We start from the raw sequence: 16,912 nt of genomic DNA on the forward strand, positions 1-16,912 counted from the left end.
GAAGCTGATTGGAGCAGAAGCAAAGCGGGAAAAAGACCGGCCGGCGATTGGACCAGACGACCGGCGCCAGACTATAAAAAGCCGAAAGGCTCCTGTTAGTGTTGCTCTGTCTTAATAAACCTGTTGAAGTTACCAGCTGTCTTGAGTGGTCTGTTCCAGCCACTTCACTGGCGACGAAGGTGGGATCCGCTTCCAGAGCTGAGGTCACGGCCAGGAAGAGTCCTCGGCCTATAGAGCGAGTCACTGGGAGTTTTAACTCCCGCAGCGAAGCGGACCACCGAGCCCTGACAGCATGGCAAATTTCGGACGAGTGAGGGAGTTCGACACTCACCACCCCGAGCGATGGGAGTCGCATCTGGGGCAGGTAGAGGGATTCCTCCTCGTCAGCAAAATAACAGATGACAGAGCCAAGGCGGCTGCACTTCTATACATCAGCGGTCCGCCCGTCTACGATGCTGCTGTCGTTTTATTCAGCCCGGTGCCGATCACAGAAGTTCCATATTCAGAACTCGTCGACCGGCTCAGCAAGCACTACATGCCGGCCCGCTCAGAACTGTACTGGCGGGTACAGTTCGCCCAGCGAAAACAACGGCCGGATGAACCTGCAAATGATTTCATTGCGGGAGTCCGGCACGCTGCGCGGAGCTGCAACTTCCCCGACTTAGAGGACCGGATTCGGGACCAGGTGGTCATCGGGCTGAGGGACGAACGTCTCAAGAAGAAAATCACGTCCAAACCGGAGATGACACTCGCCCAGGTCTCCCGAGAGATTTTGGCGTATGAAGATAACCACAAGAAGCCCCTCAACCGAACGGCATTGGAACCCCAAAGCAGCGTCCATCAGGACGAAGCGTGTCTCAGCGACGAAGAGTCCATCGATCTGACAGACACCGATGCAATTCAACGCCGAATGGAGAGAAGGCAAGGTAGACGGAGCGACAACAACGACCGTCCCAGTCCAAGAAACTTCACCTCAGCCCAGAGAGAACAACGAAACGCCTGTGCCAGCTGCGGAGGCAACCATGCCCGGGCAAATTGCCGTTTCCGGAGCGCTAAATGTCATAACTGTGGCAAGACCGGCCACATTAAACCCGTCTGCCGAGGCCGCCCCCGCGACAACCTGCATGAAGTAGAGGCTACTCCCCCAGGTACGATCACCCACCGAGCCAGTCAGGGAAAGCCCTCAGAGGGGTTAGTGAAAACAGTGGAGGGGGTACACAGTTTGAGCCCTAAGGTAAAAATTAAAGCTAAATTACAGGGAGTCTTTTGCGACATGGAGGTGGATTCAGGTTCTGCTGTAACCCTAATTTCGTCAAGGACGTATAGGGAAATTTGTAAGCGCAGTAAAAAAACAATACCGTTAGAAAACCCTCAAGTTCAATTAGCTGACTACCAGAAAACACCGATTCAACTCAAGGGCAGGGCTAAGGTCTGGGTAGAGTACAAAAAGTTCAAGGGACCGCTAGAAGTAATAGTCACCCAGGGAGATCGCACTAATCTGATAGGGTTAAACTGGTTTAACCCCTTAGGAATTGCTCTTACAGGCGTCAACGCCATTCAAACCTCAACCCTGGAGACCGTCTGCAGGAAGTTTGCAGACGTTTTTGATGGTTCCTTAGGCAAATACACAGGACCTCCCATCGCCCTTAATTTAAACCCCGCCATACAGCCTATTAAAATCAGGGCCAGGCGGGTCCCCTTCGCCCTCAAACAAAAAATCGAGGACGAACTGGAACGCCTTGTCAAACTTGGAGTTTTAGAACCTACTGACGGGGGCAGTTGGGAAACCCCCATCGTAACGCCTGTGAAACCAAATGGCCAGATTAGAATATGCGCTGACTATAAGGGGACGCTAAACTTAGCACTTAATGCCCACTCTTACCCCATTCCAGCAGTTAGGGATGTCCTGGCTTCCATTCGCTCCGGCGCCATTTTTGCGAAATTAGATCTCACGCAGGCGTATTTGCAGTTGCCTGTGACAGATGACACCGCGGTTGCCCAGACAATTGTCACGCACCGCGGAGCATTTAAAGTGACAAGACTACAATTTGGCATTTCGACCGCCCCAGGCATTTTCCAAAGCATTATGGAAAAAACATTAAAGGGAATCCCCGGGGTCTCCCCTTACTTCGACGATGTACTTATCGCTGGAGAAACAGAAGCCATTCTGGCTGACAGGCTGTCAGCTGTGCTAGAGCGATTCCGAACGGCCGGATTTAAACTAAAAAGAGAAAAGTGCTCTATAGGAGTTCCCTCTACAGAATTCCTCGGGTATAAGATTGACGCTCAGGGCATCCACCCCACTAACGACAAACTAAAAGCCATCCAAGCAGCCCCCAGCCCCAAAAACAAACAGGAACTTCAGGCGTTTTTGGGACTATTAAATTTTTACCATGCCTTCCTCCCCCACAAGGCTACTATTGCAGAGCCACTTCATAGGCTATTAGACAAGGGTAAAACCTGGACCTGGACAAGAGTGCATGAAAATAGTTTCCAGTCACTCAAGAGCATCATTTGTAAAAGCTCCACTATCACACTATTCCAGGAGGACACACCCGTCTGCATCGCTTGCGATGCGTCTCCATACGGAATAGGGGCAGTCTTGAGCCACCTGGACCAGGACGACACCCAAAGACCCATTGCATTTTATTCTCGAACTCTAACTAAAACAGAAAGGAATTACGCTCAAATTGACAGGGAGGCCCTGGCCATCGTCGCCGGGGTTAAAAAATTTCATGACTATCTGTATGGCAGACAGTTCACTATCTTCACAGACCACAAACCCCTATTAGGCATATTTACCTGGGACAAAACGACCCCGCAAATATTGTCCCCTAGAACCCTACGCTGGTCAACCTTTCTATCAGCTTACTCCTACAAATTGGTATACAAACCAGGCAGGGAATTAGGGCATGCAGACTGCCTCAGCAGACTCCCTATACGTTGCCACGACCCAGACCCAGCCCCTGCAAGTAACATTATGGCCATCGAGGAATTACCAGAATTTCCCCTCACAGCAAAAATCATTGCTGATAGCACCGCGAGGGACACAACTCTCAGCAGGGTTCTGCAATGGGTCACAACTGGATGGCCACACAAAAGCCCAGCAGAAACATTTCGCCCCTACTTCACCAGACAAGCTGAACTAACTTCTCATTTAGGCTGTCTACTATGGGGAAATAGAGTAGTGATACCACACACAAATATACAACAAACATTAAAAACCTTACACGAAGGGCACCCGGGAATGGTCAAAATGAAGTTACTTGCAAGAAGCTATGTATGGTGGCCAGGAATTGATAAGGACATAGAACAACATGTAGGGGGATGTTATACGTGCCAACTAACAAGAAGCGAACCACCCCATGCCCCAATCCATAAATGGGAAACAACAAAAAACCCATGGTCCCGTATCCACCTAGATTTTGCGGGACCAATACGAGGGCAGAATTTCTTAATAATTGTGGATAGCTTTTCTAAATGGCTCGAGGTAATACCCCTTAATAAAATAACAACATACTCCACTATACAGGCACTTAGGAAAGTTTTTGCAACACATGGCCTCCCAGACGTCATAGTTTCCGATAACGGCCCACAATTCACTTCTCGTGAATTTCAGATGTTCGCTTCGAGGAACTGTATTAGACTGGTGACGTCCGCACCCTTCCACCCGTCGACTAATGGCATGGCAGAAATAATGGTGAGGTCAACAAAAGAAGCACTTAATAAATTCATAAAAGGAAACTGGCACCGACGCCTTAGCCAATTCCTCCTAGCCCAACACACGACACCCGGTACCACCACTGGCAAATCACCAGCTGAACTTCGATGGGGCAGGAGGCTAATAACAAGATTAGACAGACTACACCCAGACAGAACTCCTAATGACCAAGAACTTCCTACATCCGCGCCACGAACCTTTCTCCCAGGGCAAGCTATCTGGGCTAGAAATTATACCAGCAACCAAAAATGGATCCAAGGGGTCATAATAAAACAAACCGGACCTGTCTCATACTTAATCCACTCTGACACACACGGCCAACTACGACGACACCTAGACCAAATACGAATCCGCAAACCACAAAACACACCCCCACCATCACAACAACCCCTTTTAACCCCCTTTATACCAAATACTCCGCCACCCGAAGAAGCACAGCCACAACCGCAGGAGGAAGGAGAACTCGGAGACGAGGCTCCCCCACGACGGTCCAGCCGATCGAGAAAGCCACCGACTTACTTGCAAGACTATGAATGGGCAGGAAGCAACAAACAAACTCACGGGGGTGGAAACCATCCAGGGGAAGGGTAAGGGGTGTATTATATGTATATAGTTTATGTAATATGTTAACACAAGCAGTTCGCAATAATAAGAGAAACGTTGACAGCCGAACATGAGGTAAAAGTATTTGACAGCCGGCCACGAGGGAGTTTTGACAGCTGTCAAAACCCCCGACTTGCGCAGGCGCACTAGTTGACAGCTTTCAGCTGTCAAAGCAACACATGCTGCCAGCACGAGGAGCCGAGCTGTCAGGCGTTCCGCGAAGCTGATTGGAGCAGAAGCAAAGCGGGAAAAAGACCGGCCGGCGATTGGACCAGACGACCGGCGCCAGACTATAAAAAGCCGAAAGGCTCCTGTTAGTGTTGCTCTGTCTTAATAAACCTGTTGAAGTTACCAGCTGTCTTGAGTGGTCTGTTCCAGCCACTTCACCTAGATCCCACTAGATGGCAATATTCAAGGGAAGGATTCTGGAGGAGGTCCACTCCATCCAACCTAGCAGAACAGGCAGATACCCTCAAGGAGAGGCAGTCCTGCAAATAGCCTAGCCTCAGGACATGTAAGTCTTTAAAGATAATAACTCGCTTTTTATGGGGGGTGAGCTCTTACCCCCCGTGGATAGGGCTCGCAACTTGGGAGTCCTCCTAGATTCACGACTTACCCTGGAAGACCATATAGTAGCCGTGACTAGGGGGGCTTTCGCCCAGGTTCGCCTGGTGCACCAGTTGCGGCCCTATCTGGACCGGGATGCCCTGTGTACGGTCACTCATGCGCTCGTGACCTCTCGCCTAGACTATTGTAATGCTCTCTACATGGGGCTTCCCTTGAAGACCACTCAGAGGCTCCAACTGGTACAGAATGCGGCCGCGAGAGTTGTCTTGGGAGTTTCCCGGTACTCCCATGTTACACCTTTGCTCCGCGAGCTGCATTGGTTACCAGTTGTCTTCCGGGTGAGGTTCAAGGTCTTGGTTATGATCTTTAAGTCCTTACATGGCATGGGTCCGGGATACCTCGAGGACCACCTGCTGCTGGCGTCAACTCCCCTCTGCCCTGTGCGTGCCCACAGAGAGGGCCTCCTCAGGGTGCCTCCAGTCAGGGAATGTCGACTGGTGGCCCCCAGGGGGAGGGCCTTCTCTGTGGGTGCCCCGGCACTATGGAACCAACTGCCGGTTGAGCTCCAGATGGCATCGGACCTCCGATCCTTCCGTCGTGGGTTGAAGACCCACTTGTTTGAGTTAGCTGGTCTGGCCTGAAGGGGAATATGGGTTTTTAATTGGTTTTATTATTTTACTATTGTTGTATTTTAATTGGGCATGGTTTAATTTTCTTTTAATTTTTGTATACCTATTTATATATGCCCTGTGAACCGCCCTGAGTCCCTAGGGAGAAGGGCGGTATAGAAATCCAATAAATGAAATGAAATGAAATGAATTGCATCTGGAAGAAAACTAGGAGCAGCTAGGAGAAAACTGATATATGAAACACAAGAGTTAGCAATTAAGGCTATTGTGGATGTTTACATCAACTGTAGCCTTAATTGCTAACTCTTGTGTTTCATATATCAGTTTTACATCAACTGTAAAGGGACGCAGTGGCTCAGTGGGTTAGGATGCTGAACTTGTCGATCAGAAGGTCGGCAGTTTGGCGGGTCGAATCCCGAGTGCTGTGTAACAGAGTGAGCACCTGTTACTCATCCCAGCTTCTGCCAACCTAGCAGTTCAAAAGCACGTAAAAATGCAAGTAGAAAAATAGGGACCACTACGGTGAGAAGGTAACAGCGTTCCGTGCGCCTTCGGTGTCTAGTCATGCCGGCCACATGACCATGGAGACGTCCTCAGACAAGCGCTGGCTCTTCGGCTTTGAAACTGAGATGAGCACCAGCCCCTAGAGTTGGAAACAACTAGCACGCATGTGCGGGGGAACCTTTACCTTTACTTTACTTTACATCAACTGTTACATTAAACAGACAAGCAAACAAAGAGATATTCAGAAACCACAAATGTCCAGGTATGGACAATAAGCATGTAGAATCATAAAACATCGCTCCATACATTTCTGCTTTGAAGGTCACATGACTATGGTAAAACAAGCACCAAAAAAAACATTGGATGGGGTTGAGACAAGCAAAAAGGGAGGCCAGAGCAAAAAGTCACAAGAAAGAGTAATTCTCTTTCTGATACTATTATTTTCTTTCTCTTATATTTCCTCTCTCCTCATTCTTACCAGTACTCTGAATTGTTTGTAAACAGCTTTAAAAATGTTGGTGACATCCTGGTGTAATTAGGCCAACAGTCTCTTGAGAGCCACAGATTTTCTACCCATGCTTTAAATGGGTTATGCAAATCTCAGAGGCTACATTTTTCCTCTAATCACCCCAATTAAATGGATTTTTTTTACACAGAGGTGGTATCAGTTCCACTTATTAGATTCAAAGAACAGGATTGTCAAATCTCCTTGTGAGGGATATTCTATCATAGGAGCAATAATAAACATCTAATTCTTCATGGAAAGAACTTGGATAAAAGTATCAATATAGAACATAAACTAAGGTCAGGGCTGTGATCTATAGGAATTAAAGATAACCTTTATAACAGGCGGTCATTTGATTTACATTCCATTTTCTCAATCAGAATATATGCTGCAGGATTTGGTTTAGATATACTTTGCTAACTGCAATATTATTTATAAATCCATAGGAATACCACCAAAGGCAACTATCAGTGATCCCAAGGCACTAGCCAAAGAAATGTATTTTGTATATTATTATTATTATTATTATTATTATTATTATTATTATTATTATTATTATTGTTGTTGTTGTTGTTGTTGTTGTTGTTGTTGTTGTTATTATTATTATTATTATTATTATTATTATTATTATTATTATTAATAATAATAATAAAGTTGGAAGGGATCTTGGAGGTCATCTAGTCCAACCCCCTGCTCAGGCAGGAAACTCTATACCATTTCAGCCAAATGGCTGTCCTTAAAAATTTCCAATGTTGGAGCATTCACAACTTCTGGAGCCAGGTTGTTCCACTGGTTAATTGTTCTAACTGTCAGGAAGTTTCTCCTTAGTTCTAGGTTTCTTCTCTCCTTGATTAGTTTCCATCCGTTGCTTCTTGTCCTGCCTTCGGGCGCTTTGGAGAATAGCTTGACTCCCTCTTCTTTGTGGCAGCCTCTGAGATATTGGAACATGTCCCCCTCATCCTTCTCTTCATTAAACAAAACATACCCAATTCCAGCAACCGTTCCTTATATGTTTTAGCCCCCAGTCCCCTAATCATCTTTGTTGCTCTTCTCTGTACTGTTTCTAGAGTCTCAACATCTTTTTTACATCGTGGTGACCAAAACTGGATGCAGTATTCCAAGTGTGACCTTACCAAGGCATTATGATGTGTGTGTGTGTGCGCGTGTATATATATACTGCTGTGGCTACTGCCTGTAGATGGCCTTGGGCTAGGCTGAAACAGGAAATAAGATTTGTCCCATGTCTGGGACCAAGCAAGTGTATTCTGAATGCCTAACACACATTTTATATATATATATGTGAGTGTGTGTGTGTGTGTGTGTGTGTGTGTGTGTTAAATATTTGTCAAGTCATTTGAATATGTCTTGCTAATTAACTCTTTCTTTCCTGTTTTGGCCTAACTCAAGGCTATCCACAGGATATAGTCACAACTTATGACAGCTCATTATTTGTGTAATATATATATATATATACCAATGACGTATAATGGGAGGATGAGAAATATAGATTTTTAGTAATGTTTTTAGTAATAAGTCTCCAAGCCAGCATATTTTTCTCAGATTGTACACAGAATTTCGTACAGGAGCAACAGAAGTGCTGAATCTGTAATTTCATAGAGAAAGGTTTGATCATATTAAAGTAGCATATTTGAACAGGGCTTCTCATGATACTATATTTGCTTAGCAAGATCACACAGCATGGAAATCAACTCATTTCACTAGACTTAACAAAATCAAAAACTAAACCTGCCATTGAGTTGGACTAGTTTATTGACAGAGAATCACAGAATGGAAAGATTAGAAGTCATTATGGTGATCATCTAATTCAATCTTTTGCCCAGTGAAGGATGCCCTGACAGATGGCCATCAAGCCTCTATTTAAATACCTCTAGCAAAGGGGAGTCCACTACTTCCCAAGACAGTTTGTTCTACTGCTGAAAAATCACTGCCATTAGGAAATAAAACCTGATGTACAACCTAAATATTCATTAACCTGTCTTCTGGAATAGGTCTTAACAATTCTGCCCTACGTGACAGCTGTCATAGATTCAATTTGGAGATGATGACAGGCTCAGGAATGAGGTGACAGATTATTACACTACAAAACAATTTTCAAATAAAAGTTTCACACTTAACTCTAAGGTTCAAACCATATTTGTTAGACAGATCTCTATATTACTTTAAATTTATTTAACAGTACCTTAATGTCTTCCATTCTCCTCTGAAGGAGAGGGATGGTTAAGAAGTATGAAATATACATAAATAAACAAACGACGATTTCTTAACTAGTTACCATATTCTGATCTCTATTCTACATTTCTGAAGTACTGTAGGTACAATTTCTTGTGCTATTCTAGTTTCTACCCCAAAGTCGCTCACTGGGGAGAAAGTTCAATCTGCTTATACCAACTGTTGGATTATACAGTGGGAGTTCTTGTGATCTCTTTAATACTCCCTGGGGCAGCTGCAGACCTGACTCTGCTTCCTGAAGCTACCATTGATGGTGATGGTGGGGGGAACATGACATGGATTTTGTAACTTGTTAACTAACATAGTTACTTTGTATTCTAATTTGACTTATTTTTTCTCTTTTAAAACAATGTTCAGGCTCATTATAGACTGGAATGTAGGAATAGCTTTTAACATTCCTAAACTGAAAAGATAAACTGGCTATAGACTATCTCCAGATAAAAAAATGTTTGATAGTACAAATTGGAGTCTGGTTTATCTCTTTTGTGAACTCTAAACAACCTTTTTCCTTACAATGTATGCCCCTTCTGACAGTCAGACCTCATTTTAATGAACGTGAGGTGCAAATATATAACATGTTTGACTACATGTAACTGATTTCCTATGCAAAGGGAACGTTACTTTTATCCTGTCCAATAACCTGTCCTCTTGCATTTTCTTTGTTGTGTTAACTATAAAAAGGAATGTAAGATCAGTCTCAGGGTTTTCATAGGGAGATCCCATTTTATCTTTTTTTTAAAAAAACAAGTTTTATTTTCTAATTTTACATCCAAATATTTATGAAGCAATGTGGTGGTTGGGTAATCAAAGTTTAACAATAACAGATAACAAAATCTTTTGTAATCAACTCAGGTTACATCAACAAGAGTTCCCTCTCCAGTTCCCTTAATTACTATAACATAATCAAATTAATACATTTCTAATTATGACACAATTAATTAGAACAATTTTCAATATATTTTCACTTATACATATCCATGTCCTGTTTTTCAAATTTTACCTAATTGCAATACAGTGTTCCAAAATAGCCTATAGTATCTCAAAAACCTAATTTTCGGGTAACCCACATTTCCCCTATTTGATTATATAATAATTATAATGTCTAAAATACAAACATTGTTGATTTCAGTGCATTCTTATTTTATACAAATATATTCTGTTCATCATCTTAATAGTTCATCAATTATTGAAAAAAAACTTTTTTGTATCATTCCAAATTCTATGATATAATTCAGAGTTATGTTCTATTAGCTAGTTTTCCTTTCCCTTAGAAATCTAAAATCTAAATATAAAATCAGTTTATATATTTTGAAGATTTCCCTTGGTCCATTTAAAGAAAATTTTAAGCTCTGTCATTAGAAATCCCAGCAAGTAGGGAAGAAAACCCATTTTTTCAAATCTGACTCTAGCCTTCTTTTTGTGGCAAACAGGCTTCCATATCAGTGCCTTTAAATTCTCAAGTATATCTCCCTTTCTTCCTACACATATTGTTTGAGTCCAGGAAGACCATCTAATTGTCAGTTTTTCAAAAGAAATATCCCTTTTACAATCATTAAACTGTTGCTTTAATAAGTCAATTCTCAATGTTTGGTGTAGTATAGTTGTCATTAGTTGCATCTGATCTTCTTCTTCCAGTTCCATCTGGTTCAGGTAAGAGGTCATGTCTGGTGTTGTAGTTATTATTTGGTTGACTATTTTATTTTATTTATTTTTTATTCTCAATGTACTGTATTTGAAGGCCTTGGGCATCCTCCATTTTAGTGTTGCTTTCTTCGGCTTCTGTTGTTTTTTGAATTGTAGATTTTGTAGTTAGAATCAAGATTTGGGCATCAAGGACCTCAGTAGATTGTATTTGCTGTTCTTTTGTGTCCCCTATTTTAATGTTAATTTCCTCCTCTTCATTTGGTTTTTGAATTGTTAATTCATCAGTTGAAATCACATTTTGGTTTGATAGATTTAAACTCAGATTTATTTTGCAGTCTGGCTTTCATTCGCTTAGCCACTGCCAAGATTGTTTCAAGTATAAGTTTATAGTCAAGTGGTGGATAATATTTATTTATTTATTTATTTATTTATTTATTTATTTATTTATTTATTTATTTATTTAATTGAATTTGTATACCGCCCTATTCCCGTAGGACCCAGGGCGGTTTACAGGGCAGTTAAAACCATGAAATACAAAAATTAAAATCAATTAAAACAATTAAATTAAATTCAAGCCCCAAGAGTAAATCTAAAACCCAGTTAAATTAACAACCCCATAGTCTGGACCAAACAGATCAAAGATCCTTACATTTCTTTGGTATTTGCAGATAGGTCTTTCATGGAGGCTGTTTTTAATAAAGGCCAATAAGTGTCCACCTCCACTATTCCTAAAAGTTGTTTTTTTAATGCCAGGTGTTGCCAATTCTTATCTTTAAAGATAATGTCAAGGTCAAATTTCAATTTGAGCCAAATCTGAGAACAGAGAGGAGATTTACTTGCTGTATCAGGTTTCACCACAAGATGTCCTCAATGGCATGTAAAATCTTTTCCAAACTTATAAAAATTCATTTTTATCCCTTTTTGTCCTTCTTTCACAGCTTAAAAGGTAGATAGGATAGTAGGTTCCCATAAAAATAAGGATTTTTTAGTAGCCCAAGAGTTCCAAAACTACAAATGAGATTGCTTAATTATTCAGTTAATAATTTCTGTTTCTTTTAAGGGTTTAAGATTTTAATTCAACAAGTAACTAGTCGCCATTCTTTCAAGAGGGGGGGAGGCAATTTTCAGGAAAGTCCCACAGGAAGGTAGTTAAAGGGAGTAAAAAAGGTAAGATCTCACCCAGATCCTTCAGATTGCTTCATTGTGCTTGATGGTGCTTTTGCAGGGAGCAACTTAATGATCGGCCATATTAATGGCCGATCTCTTCTTTTTCAGGCCAGAGGAGCTGCTCCAGATCAAATGGAGGGCTGTCGCCCTTCCGCAATCACAGGGAGGGCCTCCTCATGGTGGTTGCCCATCCAGGGTGACTTTTGACCCTTTTCAGGGTCCTCCAAGGAAGAAAGATTGGATGACGGGGAGAGGGTTCTTCCCACACATCCACTGGAGCTGCGTGCACAAACCGGAAGCCCGGGATATCCCACTTTATCAGGGTATCCTAATAAACTGCTTGGTTGTTTATTGGGAAGGTAAACTGAGGCAGAACCTAGGGCCAGATTTGGCCATCAATGGCTTGTGCCTAGCAATCCAGGCCACCTTTAGATGCTTGCACCTCAGCTATTCAAACATGCCAGCACCTGAGTTGCTCAAGATACCCACCTGGGCTTCTCAGAAGAACTTTGCCAACTTCAGGGAAACTCCAGTGTTGACACTCTTTATTGCCGATGCCACCCCATTCTTGTTGCTGCTCTGCCACCCTGACTTCTCAGCTGTTCTGAGTTTTCTGAACAAGTTCCATCTTCTTGCTCTCTTATGTTTCCTGATCACACCATGGCACACAGTTTTGTAATGGGCATAGCTTTCCCAATCTGCAAGAGTGGCTGAAATGTGAGAGAGAAAAGAGACCATGGCATTTCAGCTGTCATGCATTCTTCCATAATAGCTGCTCAGATACTTGGAGATAGCTATGATGTCTCCTCTTTGTCTTTTGTTCTTCAAGCTAAACACACCATACAGCTCCAATCATTCCTCATAAGTTTTTCTATCCTAGCTCCTTATTATTTTGGACATGCTCCAATTCGTTCAGGCAGTTCCTAAACAGTGGCATCCAGAATGGGAAGCAATATTCTAGGAGAGATCGGGTCAAGCAATAGAGAGGAACAATAACTCCTCTTCATCTTGACATAGAGTGTGAGAGTAGACAATGGAGTTAAATATTCACTAAGCAGAAGGCAGGGATAATGCATAAGTAAATTTGTGTAAGCCTTGAATCTCATAATAATTCAGATCAGGAAAACGATTTTAAAAAACGGAGCTGACTGCTATTTGAGTCATAGATTCTGCATTTAGTTACAGATTGAAAATGAAATGTGGGAGTCACTTGCAAGCACTCATATTACATTCTGCTTATTGATCACGTTGTTTAGTTATGATGCTGGTTAATTCAATAGCTTCCATATTCCTTTGTAAAACTGCCCTTCTTACTTTCAATTGGGACATGACTTCCTGTAACTTTATTCCTTATCTTGCCTTGAAATGATGGAAACAGCTCTTGCTTCTTCAAGTACCTGAAATACTTATCAAACACACCTGAAATACTGCCAAACCCTCTTTGGTCATCTTTCATCATAGTTAAACAAATCCAGGGTTCCCTCAGCTGGCCCTTGTAAGATTTAGTTCCCTGATCCAGTTCCCTTATCGCCCTCATTGCCCTTCTTTGCATCTTTGCAATCTTGTCTGATTTTTTCTTAAAATGATGTGCCCAGAACCCACCAACGGGTCAATGGGAAATAGATTAAAATAAATTTGAATAAATTTGGAAAGTATATTTGTCTTACTGTGGCCATTTGCTTTTTTAGCAGCCATGTCACGCAGCTAATTCAGTTCAGTTTGCAATCCTCAACTATTCTAAGATAGTGTTCATACATTGTATTATCAAATAGTTCCTCATTCTATATCTGTGCATTTGGTGTCTTTTTCCTAAATCTTCAATTGACCTGATACATATAGTATTCTAATTTGAGTTTAAAGTTTTCTTTTGCTTATGTTTCAGTTTGCCATCAATTCCTTGTTTCAAAAATTGCCTCTTATTTAGGATTAAAATTTAGCATTCATTTTCAGGTTAATAAGGAATGTTGTTTAATGCCTCTAGAAGATGCCCCTTAGGTGCAAACAGCAATTTTAATTTCACCTGTCCCTTTTTGGAAAAACCCATTTTCAGATTCATGACTCATGAATAACATCACTGAAATCAGTGAAAACATTTGACTAGTACAAATCTTTATTTCAGTAGAACTTGTATGACCAACTTAGAATACTTTTTAAGTAGCTTAGATATATTGTATGCAAACTTATTAAATAAGTTAAGTTTCATATTTTCTAAAATGTGGTGTATCTATTATTACTCTAATAAAGCTTTATATATTAAGACACGTGTTATAGAATATTATATTACTTTTACAATGAGCAGGATTTTCTATTTTGGAGCTCTTCAGGTGATATAACTTTTTATGGTTAACATAGCTCTCTATTTTTATGTAAATTTTAATAGTATATTCGAAGCCTCCTGGAGAGAAAATGTTCCTTTTTTTCTTATCTCATTTTTTCCAAAAAGAAGCATTTGCCTGATATAATGAATTATGATTCTTATCTCCAGCTAGCCTGTTGAAATTCCTGCCCAATTGAACAGCATCTCTCCCTGAGATTCAGGCAGCCCCGTTTATTAGACTTCCAGAAGGTACTTAAAACCTGGCAGTTTCTACATCTATTCATGTTTGGATGTTAACAAGCTCTGCTAAATGGTTGATTGACTGACATTCTTTTGTAGTAGAATGGGAATGGATTTTCTTGAGCTTGGCTATGTGGGTTGGTTGATCAGTTTATTGTTGCTTGGTTTTAACCTTTTGTATGTAACCCAGAGTGCTGAGTAATATTTGAAATGGGTGGCCAACTTTCTAAAATAAAGAAATCTCTCTAGATTTTTCTAGTCTCCAAATCTAAAGGACATTAGACTAGATGAGGCCAAGCACTGATCACAACTTTATCAAAGATTTTGAGAGCCAGTGGTTGTATTTAAAATTTTGAAAACAAACAAGTCATTCCCCCCTTATGGCTTTTTATGGAGGGTATGGATAATGATTTTTTTTATTTTTATTTTAATTCCATTTATATCCCGCCCTTCTCCGAAGACTCAGGGCAGCTTACAAGCTTAGCAGTAGCCTTCATTCTATGTATATGCCTGCTTATTAGGGCTTTCATACACCCCCCAAGCGGCATTATTACAAAGTCAGCTTAATTGCCCTCAACAATCTGGGTCCTCATTTTACCTACCTCGGAAGGATGGAAGGCTGAGTCAACCTTGAGCCTGGTGGGACGCGAACCTGCACTAATTTCAGGCAGCTGGTGTTACTTAAGGAGGCATTAGCCCACTGCTCCACCAAGGACCTTTATTGTCAATTTTTACTGCGGGCACAATGGCACACTTTAAAAATGAAAATTAGTTGCTTGCTCTTAAGATGTACACATACACAACACACATTTAAACATACTATATACAAGATATGTATAGACCTACACCCTTACATATAAGTAACATACAAATATTAATCACATGGATACTCTCAAAACCCACAGTTATCAGAAGGCAAACAAATGAAGTTGGTCCCTACTAAGCCCCCCACGCTGCTACTTCTTTTTCCTTTTCTTCTGAACTTGTTGACAAAGTCCAAAGCTGATGTTACTCATCTTTTTTATTTCCTATGAATGCCCCTGGGATCCTTCTACAAGCAAAGTGGCACGAATTCTGCCACTGCGCTTATGGCATTCCTTCTCCCTTGAAGTTGTGCAACTCTGGAGTCCATCATGTCAACACTAACTTCTGTCTCTAATGCTTCCACCTTCAAGCGGCTGCTATAAATCTCCAGCTTCCATGAATTGTGAAGCACTTCTCAGCAAGAGCTTAGTCAAAACAGATGCTCTAACAGCTGTGTCAGCAGATCAGAATATGAAGCCCAGAAGTCAACTGCCATATATATGTCTCTACTTTGCATGGTGAATGTCTTAATGATTAATGTCAGGCTGTGTATCTACATATTTCCTAACTACCGAAGCTGCTGTGCTGGTTGGCATCCATGTGTAATTCTTCTAGCACAACCTTACTCAACATGGTGCCCTCCAGAGGTGCTAGGAATTGCCATTTATAGTAGCAAAGAATCAGGTTAAAGTGTCTCCTCAGCTTTCCTTCTTTATTGACATCTCTCCTGGCCTTGCATATCTTTGCTCAAGAGGCATGATGGATCTCCTGTTGTTGTTTTTTAACCTTGTGTACTACTCAGCCTGACTGAAAATACTTCACTTGATGACTTGAGTGAAATCCATTACAGCCTCTTTTTATTTCTCCTATCCCTGTGTTCTATTTTCTTTCTAGAAGCTTTTAAGCATTGTTTGATATTCAAATGCTGTTCTCTAGTATTTGAATATCAAAAAGACCAGTTCAATCTAATTTGCACAAAAGAATGTAGAGAAAATGACTCACATCAGGAATGTAGACTGAAGAGACTTACAGTATATACAGTACATACTGCATATATATAAGCATGCATATATAAAAGAAAGACAGAGCAGCTATAATAGCATTACAGACATGGGTGGGAGTCCTTTACAATTGTTCCCAGTTTGGATCTGCTTTTAACCCTGTTTGGTCTAATTTTAATTTCTTTTGCTTGGAAAGATCCCCTTCTCATTTCCATTTTTACCACCTAAATAATCTGTATTTCCAACCAAATGAACATTTCAGTGAACAGCTGTGTTTATCTCAACATCAGATCACTAGCAAAACAAAACATCTATTTAAATTGTTGCTAGTTCAAAAGTTGATCTCTCCTTTATCCCATTACTGCTGTCGGTTTGCAGTTTGTAATGAGGAACATTATGAAAGGTCTTCTGTATACAGAAGTAAACTACTGTATATTTATCAAGTCACTTCCTCCACATCTCTGTTAATATTGCTGAAGAAGTGATTCTCAAAGAGAGTTTTTGCTGCTATATAGCATGATTTATATACCTCATCATAGCACGGGGTTGTTTCTGAGAGGAATCAATGAAGAATGCCAGGAGTATACACCAAAAATGTATAGTCATAGTAGTATAACCAAGGCATGAAGTTCATCCCCGCAGTCCAACTAAAACAAACAGGTACCTAGGTTGGGCAACGATGAGAAAGGAAGATGCTGGAGATGATGACTTAAATGATAAGAGCAAAGTGTTCATTTCATACTGCATGAAAAAAGGAAAAGGTAAACCATTATATCATGTATTTTACAAAACAAACCCCACATGACTAGACAAGGTAAAGTGATTAACAAAAATCTTAGGAATGACTTGACAACGAATGTCTAGCTGTGGAATCTCTTAAAAAATGGGAATCCCAGAACATCTCATTGCCCTCTTGAAGAAACCTTTTGTAGGGAGACATGGAAATGACCTTGGAAAAAA

This window comes from Vipera ursinii (genome assembly GCF_947247035.1).
Source record: "Vipera ursinii genome assembly, chromosome: 1".
In the NCBI taxonomy this organism is placed as follows: domain Eukaryota; kingdom Metazoa; phylum Chordata; class Lepidosauria; order Squamata; family Viperidae; genus Vipera; species Vipera ursinii.